The sequence below is a fragment of the Hyperoodon ampullatus genome, assembly GCF_949752795.1.
Source record: "Hyperoodon ampullatus genome assembly, chromosome: 18".
Lineage (NCBI taxonomy): Eukaryota > Metazoa > Chordata > Mammalia > Artiodactyla > Ziphiidae > Hyperoodon > Hyperoodon ampullatus.
In genome coordinates, this window is record NC_136931.1 from 51,326,660 (window position 1) to 51,339,944 (window position 13,285).

Below are 13,285 nucleotides of genomic sequence, written 5' to 3' on the forward strand. Positions count from 1 at the left end.
GGATTCCCACTGCATCCTCTGCTTACCCCAGTGTGTGGACATCAGTTCTTTATTCTGTCTCCCCAGCTTGCCTTCAAGCTCCCGGTAGACAGGGCAGAGACCTTGTCTAATCCATCTCCATACCTCCCACACTTGGTCCGGAGCCCAGCTCAGAGGAGCCTCAGTATTTGCTGATTAACCACATGAATAAATGAGTGAACAAATATACCAGTTAGAAACATCATCATGACTTTTATGTTCATCTCCCCACAGCACACAGGCACCTGATCATGAAGAGCCCTTTCACACTTCTTTCTCATTTGACCCTCCCTGCAGTCCTTTGAGATATATAGTTTGTCAATTAATTCATCCCTCCATCCATCCATCCATTCACTCAATCATCCATCATGGACTTAATGAGCACCCCACGTTTGCCAGGCCCTCTGTCAAAAGGCTAAAGGTGTAAGACACAGTCCCTGCCCTTTAAGGAGTTTCCAGTCTGTTGGGAAAGACAGATGTTCTACAAGAGAAGGCATCAGTTATCCCCATTCATAAGATGGGGACACTGAGGCTTAGAGCCCAGAAATGAAGGTAACCAGTGGCTCTCAGGACCTGAGTTTACATTCACCAACCTGTGGGTACTGATGGTGTGACAGGAGCAGGGTCCCTTGGCCCCAGGAGTGCCTCCTTCTGCCCGAGGTGGCGACGTTTCACGATTTCCTCAGGATGCTCACTCCCTTCTCCTCTCTCTCCAGGTTCTCTACTGGACCGGGTTGGTGGCTTGAATGTATTAGCTTCGCTGCTTCTGCCCAAGAGGTAAGGGCCACGGTCCCAGAGCTTTGCTTACTGCTGTGCTCCGGCTCCAGTCTCCTCGCGGAAGCCCCTGCTTTCCCGTCCTCACCCCCGGCCCCGCCCCGGGGACGCCGCCCTTCCTCGTCCTGCCTCTGTCCTCTGCCAGGTTCCTCGGACTGATCTGTGTTCTCATCCTCTGTGTGTCCTGCGGCTTTCTGGCCAAACCCGTGGGTCTGGATGTTGGTGACCGTGGGGATTTCTGCCAATGAGTGGTAGGTAGGCTCCGTAGGAGAGAGATGGGGGTAACTTGGTGGCTCAGATCACAGCTTGGGGTCAGGCCCTCCCGTGTCAGAATCTCTTTTCTGTCCCTTCCTAACTGCGAGGGACTTGGGACAGTCAGAGCCTCCGTTTCCTCGTCTATAAAAGGGCATAATAACAGAACCCACTTTACTCGCTGTCCCGAGGATGGAAGCCTAGTGAGGCTCTTCAAGTTCCAGCTCGGGGGCCAGACAGCACCAGCTCTGCCCGCTGCCAGCTGTGCGATCCTCAGTTTCCCCATCTGTCAAAGGAGGGTAATAACAGCACCCCTGCACACACACACACACAGGATGTGAGGATGAAAGAAGTTACTCCATGAAAGCATGTAGCCTCCTCAGGAATCAGGAGCCTGAAATGCAGCTGGAAGCTCCCCTGAACAAGTGAGGATTTGTGAGGCCCCTCCTTGGAGCCCACTGAGACTCTCAGACGGAAGCAGGAGTCCTCTAGCCGCTCAGCTCTGCAGGAAGCAGAGGCTCTGGGCATCTGCTCTGGGGTTTGTGCCACTCAGCTTGGTGAGGCCCTGGCAGTGAGCATCTGGGGAGGGGTAGGGACAGGGCCTCTGGGGTGGGACCCTGCCTCGTGCTGCCCCAACCAGAACAGTTTAACCCACAGGCCTCAGGACCCCAGGGAGGCCTCTGCTTGCCCTCATAGCCTCGTTGCTCTGGGTGGGGCGGGGGTTGGTCACAGCCTTACTTTAAGAAGCAGATGAAAGCTGTAGGCTAGGGTTTGCGATCTGGTGTGGTAGGGACCGTGGTGGACCGGAAAATGCATGGGCAGGGGTGGGGGAGCTGCTCTTCAGCCCCACTGACCGTCCCCAAGCAGAGACGTACCCGCCACTTGCCAGATTTTCCGATTTTTCAAGAGAAGCCAGAAGTCCAGACTTTCATGTGAAATCTCTCGATTTTTCAATATTGGCAACTACCCCCAAATTTCAAAAAGCCCCTTGTGGTCCAAACCACGTGTTTCAGGCAAACTTTGGCCCATGGATTTCCAGTTTTACAATATTTAGTGTAGACTTTCTGCCAAGAAAACTCATCCCTGTGTCTACCCAATTGTGCTCCAACCTCAGGATGTTCACAGACCCCCCCGAAGCTCATCCATGGGCCCTATTCTAGCCGGTAAGGAATGTAGGAGTCTGAACTACACGATGTGTGCTTTCTCCAGGGAACCAGAAGTGTAGCTTTCCCAGGAACCATCATGTCCACTGATGCTCTTGACGTTGAAAAGAAGGTCAAGGAGCTTCCAGGCTGCAGAATTCATTTGGGGGCTAGAGGCTGGCCTTTGAGAAATGCCTGAAAGTTGGGCTAAGATAACAGAGGTGTTTAAAAGCAATTATGTGTCAGAGTTGATGGAGGTTGCAGTCAGGGATGTGATTTTAGTTCTTTGTGTTCAGATAGATGTTTGTTAAGTATCCAAGGTTTCACGGACATACGCATGACAGATAGGGTAACACGTGCCAGAGAGCTGTTATATCCTAATAAGGAAACTGATGTTTATTAGGGGCCACCTCTATGCCAGGGCCTGTTCTGGGCACTCCCTCCCACCCTGTGAAGTAGCTGTGAGTCACTGTTGCAAGAGAAGGAAACTGAGCCACAGAGAAGGAAGGCGCAGTGGGCCTAAGGTTACCTAAGGTTACCATGGTAACCTTAATGCTAGAGTCGGAATTTGGACTCAGGTCTGTCTGAACTTCAAGCTCTCGTTCTTCCATTTCACCAAAATCCACTCCAGGTTTGAAATCTCCGTGTGGCCAATCTTTGTGCTTTGGGAAGGATTTTGATTTGTGGGGTGGGGTGGAGAAGGGAACACCTGAAGTCTTATTTGGAGCCAACTCCGATAAATTTAGCAGTGCTAATATTAATCTCGGATCATACTGGGGCTACTTGTTGGTGTTTCGATAGAAACTAGAGACAGTTATACAACAGAGATGCTTTGTTGATGGAGTCCATAAACTAAAACTGGCCTCGAAAGTTGTTGCCAAGACATCTGAGTGGTTCCAGGAAAAGTTCAGCCTCCCAGGGACACATGTTTGAAGGAAGCCACACCCTTTTAGGTATTTAATTTTGTTGCAAAACAATTACAATGAACATTGCCCCCACCCCCCATTGTCTTTGCTTTATAACCATACTTGGAAGGTGAGTGGTTCCCCAAACATGTCCAGAGGCCTCCTCAATGCCCTGGAGGGAGCTGGAGCATGGAGCCCAGGGTGAGCGAGACCCCCTCCAGCCCTGGAGGTGCTGGTCTGCCTCTGGCACTCCCGCGGCTCCCCCTCCTTCACTCCCCCTGGCCCTTCCTCTGGCTTTCTTCCCACCCCTGCCAGGGCCTTCTCTGCACTCTTGGTTGGGCTCACCCTTCCACCTCTCTCAGATCTGCATCTAGGGCTCCCCGACCCCCCTGGCCTGGACTGGCCCCCCTACCCTGTTCTTCCCTCTTGCCCATTGTCACGGTATCTGATCGTATATTCTCCGGGTAGTGTTTCCCTGCCCTAAGCCTCATGGCTGAGGCAGGGAGAGACGTCTCTATTTGTCTAACACGTCGACACCCAGTCCCTGGCACAGTGTAAATGCTCAATTAAGTATTTGTTGAATGGGGACTTCCCTGGCAGTCCAGTGGTTAGGACTCCGAGCTTCCACTGCAGGGGTCACAGGTTCGATCCCAGTCGGGGAGCTAAGATCCCGCATGCCACATGGCATGGCCAAAAAAAAAAAAAGTATTTGTTGAATGAATAAATAAGTGAACACATAGACACATAAACCCACATCTATCCATTTATTCCTTCAGCCACCATTTCCTGGGGGTTCTTTTGTGCTGAGCCTTGTGCCGCTAGATCCCAAGAGAAGGATGTAATTCACCTGCCTGGGGGGCCTCAGGGAGTCTTTGGGAGGAGGGGTGGGAAGGCGTCTCCTGAGGGTTAGGAGAAGCCAAGGAGGAAGTTATGGCTCGGGTTGGGGGGGTCACTCCTGGGGGCCATGGATGCTGGCCTGGTCTGAGTCCCCGTGGCCATCTGAGGCAGGAGCAGGGCTGTGTCCCCACCTTGTCTCCCTCCCTTCTGTCCTTTCATCCTTCCACAAAAAGACACAGTGGCCTTCGGTGTGGACCAGGCCCTGGGGTCCCAGAGGTGACTCTGGCATGAGTGCCGGGGCCTGCCTAGAGTGCCCGCACACCCCGAGGGGGCCTGGAATACCTCGGAAGCAGGAGCTTAGTGGTGGGTGAGACCCGGCTTCCATTGCCAGGTCTGGTGAGGCGACTTGCACAGCACCCAGGGCTGTGTAAGAAAGAAGACATTGAGCTGCAAGGTGGGCACGTCCTCTCTGGAGGGTGCAGGTGTGGCCCTGGGATGCTCCGGGAAGTGCAGGCCTGCGTGGCAGCACAGGTGTTCTGCAGACAAGAACCAAGAAGCCAGTAGGTCCCCTTAGGGTCCTGGGATTTTCTCTGATCCCCCAGGCCCATTTAGCCACCTCTCTTGTTGTGTCCGGGGTGAGGGCTTTGGCTCCAGGAATAGGGTGTGTGCTGTTACACATGTGGCCTTGGGGTGTGGGGCAGGCTGGAGCTTCGGTGCGGGGGTGGCTCCTTGGATGCTGCTGCTGGGCAGGCCCCAGGGTTTGGTCCATGGGCCACGGCTGTGTGAGGCTGAGGGCCGGGCTGTGCTGCTGTAGCAGGTTGGCCGGGCTGCAGGCAGGTGGTGGCGCTCCTCGCTGGGTGTGGAGTTGGGATGGGAGGGGCTGTTTTTCGTTGTGGGGTGCCAGGAAGCCGCTAGAGATCCCTTTGGTTGCCTTTGCTGGCCCTGGGTGGGTGGAGACAGCTGCCAGCCACCCAGGACTGGGAGTGGCTGTCAGCCATGGGGTGGGGCATTACAGATGCAGAGGGGGTGAAAGTGGCTGGCATCTCTTACACCTTCTGGAACCGATGAGTCCCTGGCATCCCAGACAGTCCTAGAGCGAACGAAGGCCGAAGTGCCTACCGTCCCGGCAAGCATGGAGCCCCAGGGGCTGAGGGCAGGCACTTGACCCTGATTTCACACAGAGGGCACTGGTGAGGGCTTGGTGGCAGCGGACAGGTCACAGAGTCTGACCCTAGATGTTCAGCAGTGAGCGCCCCACCCCCACGCCTGGCATCATCCGGCTCATGTTGCCCGCCGGTCTCTGCAGGTCTCTGGTTTCCCTCTTCTCCTCTTCCTCTCCCTGGGGCTCCACCTCCATCAGCCTCTTCTTTTTTCCTTGTCTTGGTCTTCATCCATGTCTGGCCTCTTCCTCCCATCCTGATTGCCTCCTTTTCCTCTGAGCCTGGATCTGTTTGCCGTCTTGCATGCAGGGTGTATATGGGTCCATGTCTAGCTTTCTGTCTCCAGAGAGAGCCATGGGGAGATGTGGACCTGCCGCGGGTGGGGAGAGGGGGGTGAGGAAGAGAGAAGGAAAAAAAGCACCTGAAGGAAAAGCAAGAAAGGAGGTGCCCCACCCCCCAACTCCGGGACAGCTTCTGAGGCCCCTGCACGGCCATCGGCCGTCCTCCTCTTGGGGCGTGAGGGGACAGGAGGGCCAGAGGGGTCATCTGAGAAAGGGGGGGTCCAGGAATACGCCAGAGAGGAGTAGAGTGGGAGAGAGAGACTCGGGGGGACCCAGAGTGCATCCCACGACAGAGAAATGCCTGGAGAGAAGGAGCAACAGAGAAGAGCAGGTAAAGAGCCACGGAGACAGCAAAAAAGTCAGCCGGGAAGCAGAGTCAGAGACAGAAGGAAAGCAGAGAGCGTGTGAGCGTGAGAGCCAGCGTGCTGTTGAGACCACCAGGCCTGGGGGTGGGGCAATAAGAAAGATGGGGCTGGGCTTCCCTGGTGGCGCAGTGGTTGAGAGTCCGCCTGCCGATGCAGGGGACGCGGGTTCGTGCCCCGGTCCGGGAGGATCCCACGTGCCGCGGAGCGGCTGGGCCCGTGAGCCATGGCCGCTGAGCTTGTGCGTCTGGAGCCTGTGCTCCGCAAAAAAAAAAAAAAAAATGAAAGATGGGGCTGAGGTCAGCCGGGAAGGTGTGCGAGGCTGTGGGCCAGGAGGGACTCGCTTCATGCCTGCTCTCGGGGACCCCACCCCCTGACCAGTGTGCTGTGCCTGGCAGAGTGTAAGGAATGGCCGAGGCCCTTGGTGTGTGTGTCCCTGTGTGTGGCAGGGGAGACGGCGACGGAGTGGGCAGGAGGGATGCACTGCTCCCACCTGCCCTTGTGATCCTGAGCCCAGTCTGCGCCGTCCCCTCCCTGCTGCTGCCCTGACTCTCCCTGTCCATCCTTCCTGTCCCCTCCTGCGCGGTTCCATCCCTGGGTTTTTGGTTCTGTTTTGCTCTGGCCCACAGGAGCCCAGAGGGCCGTGGGGAGCGTTTGGGCACCCCTGACTCTGGCCTGGGGGAGGGGGGAAGCCGTGTGTGTGTGTCTGTGTGTGTGTGTGAGAGAGAGAGAGAGAAAGCACGCTCGAGGTCACTCTGGACTTGGTCTCCCCTCAGCCCCGCTCCAGCTTTGCTGTCTGTCTCTCCTGCATTATCAACTTCCCTCTAGCTGCCCGTCTCCACCTCTAGCTGCCTGTCTCTCTGGGTCCCTCTCACCAGCTGTCTCTCACTTCCTCTGTCTCCTCTGCCTGTCCCTGTCTGTCTTTTATCTCTCTGTCTCTCAACCTCATCTCGTTCTCTCACTGTCTTTCTGTTCCTCTGTGTATCGCTCCCATTCTCTCTCTCTCTCTCTCTCTCCCCCCCGCTCTGTTTTCTAGCTCTCCCTGTCTCTGGCCCCGTCCTCTCTTTATCTGCACCTCCTCTCCGTGCAGCTCCATCCCTGGGTTTTTGGTTCTGCTGTTCTGGCGCTCTCTGTTTCTCTCTCTCCGGTCTCTGTCTCTGTGTGTCTCTCCATCGGGTCCTCCATTTGCCCTTCCTCTGCTCTTTTTCTCTGCCTTTGCCTCCTGTGTCTGTCTATGTCTCTTCTGGTCTCTTTCATCTTCTGTCTCTCCCCGTCTGTTCTCTCACACTCTCTGTGTCTCTCTTGTCCCTTGTCTCTGCGGGTCTCTGGCTGTCCATCCCTGCCCGTGTGTGTGTGTGTGTGTGTGTGTGTGTATGTGTGTGTGTGTGTGTCTCTCGCTCCCCCCTCCCTTCCCCCCCTTTTTTTTCTGTTCTAACACCCACACTCACATCCTACCTCAGGAGTAATTGCTTTTGTCTGGGTTGGACTGGACTTGTGGTGGGGGGAGGGTGGGGGGAGCCGGTGGTGCTGGGGGGGTTGGGAGGGACGGAGGTCGCTTGGTGGAGTTGAGGTGGCCTCCTCCAGAGCAGGGGGTGCTGAGAAGCAGAGGTCCGGCCGCCCAAGGTGGTTGGGGAAGGGGGCCCTGGGCCCAGCCTGGCAGGGGTCTGGGGCCTCTGGCAGGGAAGGAAGGAAGGAAGGCAGACAGGCCCTCACGTTCGGATTTGGAGACGATGTAGTGATAAAACGGGCTAGCCAGCATCGCAGTGGCAGTCTCGGCCTTGAACCCTCCCCCATTCAGATACACCCCCCCAAACCCGAAACACCATCATATGCACCAAGTCACCATGACACACACGGGGGCACAGCCAGAGCCTCCGACCCACTCACGGAAACACACTCGGGTATCGGCACACAGGGACGTCTGAAGTCACACAGATGCATGGAGTGCACACGGGATCTCTGACACTCTCGAAAAGAAAGAGCCTCCAATACACCAGAGACAAGCACACCTACACCCACCCACAGGCACAGAATCCATACACATGGACACATGGGGACTTGTGTCATGGTTCCCAGACACTCACAGAACCATCCATGCTCAGATACACGTGGATGGGGGCTCGCGCACACACACAATAGATTTCCTGGAACACAGGAACACGCAGCCGCCACACTGCCTGGGCACTGGAGGTCACTGAGATGCTCCCGGGGACACACCCACACTTCCTCGAGGGACAGGCAGATCTGCCTACACATATTTAGACATTTGGGGACATCCAGGTACAGGAGACACTCATGGAAGGACACACACACACGGAGCCCCCGAGTCCCCTGGGACACACCCACAGACTCCTGGTCACACAGAGGTGACTCAGTAGCTGAGACACTCGGGGACACACAGTCCCGGAGTCCCACACAGAGCTGAAGGACTCAAAGTCACGGCCACCCAGGCACACCGGGGACACACACACACCCTACACGTATGGCAACGCAGACATCACAGCCCTCCCCTGGAATCTCCTGTCCCATGCCTCACAAGCCCTCCCCGCCCCCCAACCCCACACACAGTGCAGTCCAGGCCCTGGGGCGAGGCCAACGTGGAGCTGCCCACAGAGACCCAAGGAGGGGGAAGCCAGGGTTCTGGGGGTGGGCAACAGGCTGCCTGGGGGTTGCCCCACTGTTCTTGGCATCCATTCACCCAAGCTTAATCCAGCACCCCCCAGGCCTTCCCCCGCCCCCATGGGCTCAGGACAATGTCTCCCCAGCCCCCAGGTACCCCCTGCCCACCTCCCAGAGGTCCATCCGTCTCCTACCTTCAAAGGGCCCCATCTCCCTGAGCTGCTTCCAACTGAGGGGATGCCTGCGCCCTCCCAGGGCGTCTGTCCCTCAGTTTCTCCCAGCCCTGTTACCTGCCAGCGTGACCCCCATCCCCATCTGCCTCCCTCCCCGCTCTCGTACTCACCCCCTCTCCTGGCTGTTCAACCTCTCAGCCTCCCTAAGCCCTCCTGCTGTAGGGGGTGGTGCTGGGGGGCCCTGGCCCCTCAGAGGCGTGGGTAAGGGGTACACGGGGGTGGGGGGTGGGGCCTGGGTGCGGCTCCGGGAAAGGGAAGCAAGGCAAGCGGGGGAGAGAGAGAGAGAGAGAGAGAGAGAGAGGCAGAGGCAGGCAGGCAGCCGGCCGGCTTTATATCCCTGCCGTATTGATCTACCATGTCACAGAGCCGGTCGATAGCCAGCCCAGAAAGAGAGGGAGAGAAGGGAGGGGAGGTTTGGGGGAGGGCAGTGGGACCCCCTATAGCCCTTGGCCCGTCTGGGGCCCCCTTGGCAGGCCACGGGGGCCTGTTCCAACCGCCCCCCCTCAAAAGAGGCCCATTGTATCCTCCTCCTCTTCCTCTTGGCTGTGGTCCTCTCCCTGAGAGCCACCTTGGCAGAAGAATTTAAGCACAGAAGTTGTGCACGTTTCTTTCTCTCTCTAGAGGCTCTTCATCTGTCCCGTGGGCATGGGGGGTGGGGGGCTCACAGCTACTCACTGCCTCAGCTCCCCTTGGCCCTCAGTCGGGTTGGGCAGGTGGGAGGCCCAGAGGCAGTGTCCGGTTAGGTCAAGGACGGACGGGAGTGCACATCTTCCTTCTTTGCTGTGTGACCTTGGGCAAGCCAGAGAACTTCTCTGAACGCCCTCTTCCAAAGCCATCGCTAGCACTGGAGGGCTCTGTCCACATTGGTTTTCTGCCCTTTTTGACTTGGAGTTCCACCTCGAGACTGCACCAGGCCAGTGCTAGAGACAGACCACATTTAGAATTCCTTTCTCCTGGTCCGCCCACCCCAGCGGCCTGAGAAAGGAGAAGACAGCCTCTCCCTCTCCTCAGCCTCCTCTGCCCTCTCTGAAGAACGTTCTACCGCCTGCCTACTCCCCACCCCACCCCTGCCAACTAGGGCTCCTCTGACTGGGCAGGAAGGGGAAACGAAGGTGAGGTTCCTCCGGGACAGTGCTGAGAACCTGGGGCTGTGCCTCCATCCTGGATCCAACCCTGCCTCTGTCTCCTCTCTGGGCCTCAGTTTCCCTCCCACCCCCAAGCTCCAACCCTCCCCAAGCTTCGGTATGGCTCTGGGATCCACAGGGATTGGTACGGAGGGGAGGGAGGGCCATCCGGAGGGTGAGACCAAGGCCAGAGGGGTGTCTGCTGCCCCCCCCCAAGCCAGGACTGCCTGGGTCCCAGGTGCGTCCCCCGCAGCATCCAACTCCCCAGGGCTTCGGCTCTTTGTCTGTCCAGATCCTCCTCCCCTCCCAGCCCAGCCTCCGAGAGAGGTTGAGGAATCACCTTCGCCTTGACCCGAGGGGGAGGGCAGAGGAGGCAGGCCCCAGCCCCGCCTCCTGCCCACGGCCATGCCCGCAACCTCTTACCTCCCTGCTTCCCCCAGTACCAGGCCGCCCCCCCCCACCCCGTGTCAGGCCGCTGCTCCCTTTGTTAGGAAGGGGGAGGGGACAGAGCTGAGCAGAGGGCACGTGGCCTGACCCTCGACCTCTCCCCTTCCCTCCTCCCATCTGGGTCCCCAAGGGCTCAGAGCCCCCTTGACGGACAGTTCTGACCATCAGCCAAATGGCTCTGGGAGTGCGCGGGGGCCAGGTAGGGGGGAGGGGAGGAAGGCCTAGCCAGGGCCCTGAGCCCACCAGAGGGGGGTGTCATTTCATGGGTGGGCGAAGGCCCTTAGGATGAGGGGCAGGGGAAGATAGGCACCCATATCTTGGGGGGAGTCTGATTGGACGGGGGCGTGGGGGGATGTGGAAGCAAAGTGGGGCTCAGCCCGGAGCCAGCAGCTCTGGACGCCCTATGGGTTGGGGCCCGGCCTCGGCAGAGGCCTCCACCCTACCCCCACCCGGCCTGCGGCGTTGGGAGTGCAGCGAGTTTTTTAAAAAATTAAAAGAAAAAAAAAAAATAACAGGAGCAGGAGAAGCTGGGGGAAAAAATATATAAGAAAAAATATAATAAGAACTAAGCGGTGGCTGCAGGAGAGAGAAAGGGCAGGAGGCAAGGAGGGGGGCGCACGGGGGAGGGCGGCTCGGGCCCTGGTCGCTGCGGAGGCCCGGCCGCCGGTCTCTGCGCTGAGCCCTCCGCGTCCCCCCTGCCGGCCCCCTCCAGCCCCGATCGATCCAGTTTCTTGGCAATAAAGCATTTTTATTGTCAGCTGCCCTGAATGCCAAATGTGAGCCTGGTCCTGCTTCCCCCAACAGCCCGCGTCTTCACCACCCCTCCCCCAGCCCTCCGCCAGCCCCTCTCCTGCCGCCCCCCCCACTGCAGAATCAGCATCGTCCATCACCGCGACCCCCTCCTCTTCCTCCTGGTCCACATCAGCCGCAGTCCTGGACATCCTGGATAATCCACCAAGCCCCCTCCCTAGCTAGGCCGCTGGGCACCCTTCCCTAACCCCAAACCCGCAGGGCAGCAGAGAGGTGGTCTCTGGATGAGTGGTCTGGGGGGCGCAGGGATGGACAGGAGGGTGTCAGCGTGGGCAGGCAGGGAGATGACGGCCACAGGCTGAGGGAGGCGTGGGCAGAAGGCGGGGGACAAGAACAGGTGGGGGAGGACCCCCGGGGCGCCCCGTCGTGGTCCTCCAGGGTCTGCCCTACCCCTTGCACAGGGAACTTGGGCCCCTGCCTCGCTGAGGCAGCTGGGGGCAGGGGAAGGAGATAGGCTGGGGTTGGACACCCCTCCCACATACCCGCCTCAGCCCCTTCAGGTCTGGGGACCGCGCCACACACCCCGCAGGAGTGCGGGTGTGAGGGCCAGATGAGAGGGTGTCGGGGAAACAATTTACAGAAGGTCCTGGCGGCCCCACCCCGCCTGTTCTTCCTCCTCCCACTTTCTGTTCTCTCTTTTTCTCTTTGTCTCTCTTTCCACTTTACCCGCCTCTGTTTCTCTGTCTTTGCATCTTTCTGTCTCTGTCTCTCCCTGTGTGACTCTCCTGTCTTTTGCTGCCTCTCCCTCCAGGGATTTAAGCATCTCCACATCCCTCTCTGTCCTACCTGCACAGGCCTGGTCATTCCTCCCCTGCACCCCTCCTTCTCTGCCCGGCTGCATGCTTGTCCCTCGAACTTTCTTGTCCTGCCTGTCCCCCCACGTGCCCCTCTCACTTCAGTCCCCCTTGGGTCACCTCCCCTCCCACAGCTGGGGAAATAAACAGAGGCCCAGGTCCTGGGAGAGGCAGCAGAAGGCACAGAGAACAGAGCTCAGCGACGCTTCTCTCTTTCTCTCGGGGGTGCCAGTGTCGGGAGGAGGGCGGCCGGGTCTACACCTGCAGAGGTGCAGCTGGAGAACTGGGGCTGGGTCCTGTCTGTCTGCCACAGACTTGCTGTGTGGTTCTGCTCCAGTCACGCGCCTGCTCTGAACCTCGGTTTGCCCCTGAAAAGTGCGCCTGCTCAGAGGGCATTTTTGGCCCCTCCTGCGGAAAACCTGTGCCTCGAAGGCCCAGAGTTCTCTGGGGAGGGAGTGGGGGACAGGATCCTTCTGCCGGGGAGCATGGGCACCCCTCCACCCGGGCGCCCCTACCAAGGCATCTCAAGGCTGCAAGCCTGCCCTCTCCCCTTCTCCTGGCGGCTGGGGAAGGTGAAGCTGGAGAGAGCCTAGGATGCAAGCTGTCCCCTCTCTGTCTGGGTAGGGGAGTGGCCCCACCAGAATGGTGCTTTAGGGAGCAGCGCAGGGCATGGACTCAAGACCCCAGGGCCACCTCCTCTGTCAGCTCTGGAAGGCAGGGGCTGCTTCACTTGTCCCCAGCTCAGTGTCTGCCACATGGATGGTGTTCAGGAGATATGTGTGGAACCAGTGAGGAAGTGAGGAAGGACCCGGGGGCAATATACAGGCTGGAGAGGAGACAGAGAGAGAGAGGGAGGGAGATGGCGGGAGATGGGGCGGAGCTGGGGACAGGGGTGCAGAGATGGGGCAGAGCGGGTGCGGGGGGGAAAGAGCAGAGGGATTCCGACACCTGTGGGTTGAATCCATGGGAAGTTGGGGGACACTGCGGAGGAGGAGGATTCTGAGATGACCCCGGGTCTCCTTGCCAAGCCTCCACCCTTTACCGAGGACTCAGCGACCCACCCGTCAACGAATCCCTGCACTCACGCTGCACCCGCATGCCCCCACCCCTCGGGCCTCGCAGCGACCCCTTTGCCAAGGGGGTTAGAGAGCTCGGTGTTGGATCCCTGTGGCACATAGGAAGAGGCAGTTTGGTTTAAAAGGTGACGTATGTACACACGTACCTACTCACATGTCACGTGCTTGCTTACGCCTAAAACAGTTCTCACTTTTCACCTTTATGAATTATTTGGTATTATCTTCAGATTATAGTTTTCCAACTAACAGAAGACAGAAGGGTCCCTGTGGGCTGTGTAGGGAAGGCCGGGCCCTGCTGAGCTGGAGCCGGCCTGGGCCCTGGGATGGAGACGAGGTTAGCAGGTGACTGAGGTGTAAGGGATTCTGGCCAAGGCCTGGGAAGCCTGGAAGG

General features: G+C 58.5%; 1 protein-coding gene across 1 annotated transcript in view; it reads left to right on the forward strand.

Moving 5' to 3' along the window:
- Positions 1–748: 748 nt before the first annotated feature.
- Positions 749–13,285, forward strand: part of POU2F2 (POU class 2 homeobox 2) — a gene marked incomplete at its 5' end in the record, with an annotated part of 59,802 nt that continues 47,265 nt past the window's right edge. The window contains one exon of the mRNA XM_079723197.1: positions 749–795. The remainder of the gene's footprint in view (positions 796–13,285) is intronic.